Consider the following 5,000-nt stretch of genomic DNA (forward strand, 5'->3'; position numbering starts at 1 on the left):
TACTCGCATTTATTGCTTTTCAAACAAGCCCGTATAGCATGGGCAACAAAAGGATGGTTTGCATTGCAGCATATATTTATATCTTATTTATTTATGCGATTGCTCTGCAAACTGGCCCAAAGTTGTGACACAAACAGTGTTGCAGAGTTTAGATTGGAAAGATTGTGTCATCGTATTTGCATATGAAGCCATCTAAGATAGCATATGTGTGCCTCAACTAGAGAGTTTGATAGCCTTTAAGGGACACGAATGCTCACATGTGTTTAAAGTGCATATAATGATTTCACCATGGGGTACTATCTAGGCACAACTATAGATAGAACTTATAGTAATTATCTATCCTCGTATCTACGGGTGGCTGTCACCATGGCAACAGGTGCTGCAGTAAAACTCCAAGTCATTGAATTAACAATATATAATTTATTTACAGAGATTTCAGGTTGAATTACTATACATACCTTTCTGAAACGTCATAGATCGATATATATATTTACATAAGGCCAAGTAAATACTTGAAAGCACTTAGAAACGAATTTCCAAAATTCTACCCACAAATCCATCATTGTCCAAAAAAGTACAGAAAACTTCCCTTAGCTGAACTTTTTTTTTCTCCCCCCCCTTTGCCACAAAAAGTTTTTGACAACAATTTACACCGACAATAAGGAACACAAAAGGTAAAAAAAAAAGAAAGAAAAACAAAAGAGGGATTATACAATTGCATAAGCGCAGTGGCATGTTTTAAGTACAGCATTTTTGACTTGCAGAAAGGCAAGGAACAAGGAACAAGGGAAACGATTCACGAGTACACAAGTCAGATTTGGAGAAAACAAGAGCTACAGGTCATGTATGCACACCCACACACACACACAAACACACGTATACACAAACTGTCAATGACTCAACACAACCCTTGACTTGAAATAGTGAACGATACAAAATGTACAGTTGTGATGTAAATAAATGTTGCATACATTAAATAGAACATCCTGGTAGCTGGTGACATACATTACTTACATCCTAAACACACACACACACACTCTTGTATGTTACCTTCTTCAGACCTCCGAAAAATGCCTACCTCTAGTATCATAATAAAAGTCGTAATTTTACTTAACGCAAGTCAACATTTTACAAGAAAAACTGAACATTTGTGCAATGGTATGATAAAAGTTGGAATTTTACACAATAACAGTCGCAAATTTACAAGAAAAGCTTAACGTTTTGTAAATTTAATGAAAAGAGTCAATTTTACTCGAAAAAAAAGTCACAATTTTATAAGACAACTGTAAAATGTTGGCAATATTAGAATAATCAGAATTTTACTTGGCAAAATTATGACAACGGTCATAATTACACTCCAAAAATGTCACTGTTTTACAAGAACAACAAAAAAGTTGGCAATATTGTGATAAAAGTCAGAATTTTATATGACAAATGTCACCATTTTGCATTAAAAAGTACGGAGCCCCTAAAGGGATATGGGGGAATTATTTTTTTAAATTTTTTAATTTTTATACACATGTATCTCGTGCGAACAAGAAACTTTTTATAAAGTTATTAAAAAAAAAATATATATATATAATTTTTATTTTTATTTTTTTTAGACATGTATCTCGTGCACACGAGAAACTTTCTCGAGATACATGTCTAAAAAATAAAAAATAAATTGTAATTTAACATTTTTTTTTTTTTATAACTTTATTAAAAAGATAGTTTCTCGTGCACATGAGATACATGTCTAAAAAAAAAAATAATTATAAGAAAACAAATATTTCCCCCATGTCCATTTAGGGGCTCCGTAAAAAAGTAACCATTTTACATAATAAAATAATTGTACTCGAAAAAAAGTCACAATTTTATAAGACAACTGTAAAATTTTGGCAATATTAGAATAATCGGAATTTTACTTGGAAAAATTATGACAACGGTCATAATTTCACTCCAAAAATGTCACTGTTTTACAAGAACAACAAAAAAGTTGGAAATATTGTGATAAAAGTCAGAATTTTATATGACAAATGTCACCATTTTGCATTAAAAAGTACGGAGCCCCTAAAGGGACATGGGGGAATTTTTTTTTTTTATTATTATTTTTATACACAAGTATCTCTTGCGCACGAGAAACTTTTCCTAAAGTTATAAAAAAATTAAAAAAAATAAAACATTTTTATTTTCAGACATGTATCTTGTGCGCACGAGAAACTTTCTAGTGCGCACGAGATACATGTTTTCAAAAAAATAAAATAAAATCAATAAATTCTAATTTAAATGATTTTATTTTTTTTTACAACTATTAAAAAGTTTGTCGTGCACACGAGATACATGTCTAAAAAAAAAAAAAAAAAAAAAAGAGAAAAAAAAAATGTTTTCCCCCTTTAGGGGCTCCGTAAAAAAGTCATAATTTTACATAAAAAAATAATTTTACGAGAAAATATTTTAATATTACAGAAACAGAAAGAATATGAGAAATAGTTCCCAATTTTATTTAAAAAAAAAAAAAGTCAACACATTGTGAGAAAAAGACTGCTTTTAGTTCATTTATTTAAATTTTTTTTGTTTGTAATTGGTTTTTAATCTTCATTATTTACTTCAAGTTATTACAGTATGTCTCTATATACGTACATATTTATTTTATTTGCTTGATTAATTTTGGCCAAAGGGGGCGCATTTCAATTTCTTACACAAACTTGTTATTTCTTATGTTGACCAGAGGGGGCGCACTTTTAAAACCGACACAAGTCAATTTGAAATAACCCTCCTTTTTGGGACCACCCTCATTTTGATAGATGTCACCACCAGGGCTGCAAATGAGACATTCTCTATTAGATGCAATGGTTTTCCGTATTGGGACCAAGATTTGGGTCCTAACTTGGTCCTCATATGGACGGTACTTTTCCTTGTTGATGTCTCAAGAAGGGCAGAAATACAACACACACACACACACACACACACACACACACACACACACACACAGTACAACTGCCATTGCTCATTTAACAGCAACAAATGTTCCTTACTAGTTGTACCTTGTATGGAAAAGTAGTGAACGTGAAGCGTCGTGATGACAAACAACAAAAGGTGTGCAGAAGCTTCCTGTAATAAACTCTAGCTTTTCCTTAACACTGCAGAAAGTCTTCACCGCTAGATCGCCAAACAACAGTTAAATAGGCAAACACGTCACGGTTTAGACTTGACAAATGCCGCGCAACTTAAAAGTGTCTTTTTTTTTTACCCTCTCCTATTCATATTTGGCTTCATATTAAAATATAATTTACATTTTCTTTACAAAATGATCATACATATACACACCGACGACGTTACGGCTCGAACGAACAGTCTGCAATGGCAAGAAACAAGATTGGAATGCAAAGCAGGGAATCAAACTTTGGTTACTAATTAGGCTCACACACACATTTAAGTGTATGCTCAGTGGTTGTGTATGTGTGTGTGTGTGTGTGTGTGTGGGTGTGTGATCCTTTGCAACATTTACTTGGTGCAGTGAATTATATTTTTTTATGGTATTCCCGCTTCTGTTAGGGAAAAACTTAAATATATGTTTGTGTATTTTTATAAATTAGGGAGACTCTAAAAAGACAAATTATTTTGACAACTAAGTCAATATTCCCACACATTTTTTTAGGAATAACTTTATGGTCCAAAAAAAAAAAAAAGTCAAAATTTTGCACCAAGAAAGACAATAAAAAAAATAAAAATGAAATACAAGAATAGTGTTTTAAATGTAAACTGTAATGTAAAAGGGAATTAAATACAATTACCGTATTTTTCGGATTATGAGTCGCAGTTTTTTATTAATAGTTTGGCCGGGGGTGCGACTTATACTCAGGAGCGACTTATGTGTGAAATTATTAACACATTACCGTAAAATATCAAATATTATTAATTAGCTCATTCACGTAAGAGACTAGACGTATAAGATTTCATGGGATTTAGCGATTAGGAGTGACAGATTGTTTGGTAAACGTATAGCATGTTCTATATGTTATAGTTATTTGAATGACTCTTACCATAATATGTTACGTTAACATACCAGGCACGTTCTCAGTTGGTTATTTATGCCTCATATAACGTACACTTATTCAGCCTGTTGTTCACTATTCTTTATTTTAAATTGCCTTTCAAATGTCTATTTTTGGTGTTGGGTTTTATCAAATACATATCCCCAAAAAATGTGACTTATACTCCAGTGCGACTTATATATGTTTTTTTCCTTCTTTACTATGCATTTTCGGCCGTTGCGACTTATACTCCGGAGCGACTTATAGTCCGAAAAATACGGTATATCCTCTAATAACAAGTGCACTTTTCTTGGTAGAAAAAAAAAAAAGAGACCTTTTTTCTCAATATGTTGAAAAATATTCTTAAATTAAGTAAATGCAAGTGCCATTATCTTGACATAATGATATGCGCCCGGCATTACATTTATTGAAACCAGCAAACTTATACTAAGAAGTTGTTTATTTTTCTTAATGGAAAGGCAACAAGGCAACCGCTTGTTACTCTCGGGGTCTCCTAGCCGCTCAGGCAAATCATATTGTCTAAAAATGCATTTTTCCATCGATAACATGACATCATTGCACCAAGTGCATGCTCTTTCAGTCAATTAGTGCGCGAGGAATATATATATATATACACAGCCAAATTTTTTTTATTGTAATTTTGAATAAGCGACTTATACTCCGAAAAATACGGTAAGTCAAATTAGAGAATACTTTGTGAGAATAAAGTAATAATCTTAAAGCCTATATTTGAAAAAGTATTTTTTACTAGTTAAAAAAAAACAGTAAAAGAGAATAAAATTGCAACATAATGTCATAATTTTTCGGGAAAATTGTGTCATTTTACAAATTGTAAAAGTTGTGACGGCAGGTATATCAAATAAAGGTGTTAAATTAAGAATAAAAAGGACCAAAAGCATTAAAAATTTAAAACACATATTTTTTCGAGGGGAATGTAACATTATGACATTTTTTTGGGGGGGG

General features: G+C 31.8%; 1 protein-coding gene across 3 annotated transcripts in view; it reads right to left on the reverse strand.

Moving 5' to 3' along the window:
• Positions 1-1,780: 1,780 nt before the first annotated feature.
• The window catches only part of unc5a (unc-5 netrin receptor A), a 533,124-nt gene continuing 529,904 nt past the window's right edge, over positions 1,781-5,000 (reverse strand). For all 3 annotated transcript variants that reach the window (XM_062045710.1, XM_062045709.1, XM_062045708.1), the window contains one exon: positions 1,781-5,000. This exon is cut by the window's right edge and continues 974 nt beyond it. The gene's annotated coding sequence lies outside the window, so the exon portion shown is untranslated.

The sequence above is a fragment of the Entelurus aequoreus genome, linkage group LG04 (assembly GCF_033978785.1).
Source record: "Entelurus aequoreus isolate RoL-2023_Sb linkage group LG04, RoL_Eaeq_v1.1, whole genome shotgun sequence".
Lineage (NCBI taxonomy): Eukaryota > Metazoa > Chordata > Actinopteri > Syngnathiformes > Syngnathidae > Entelurus > Entelurus aequoreus.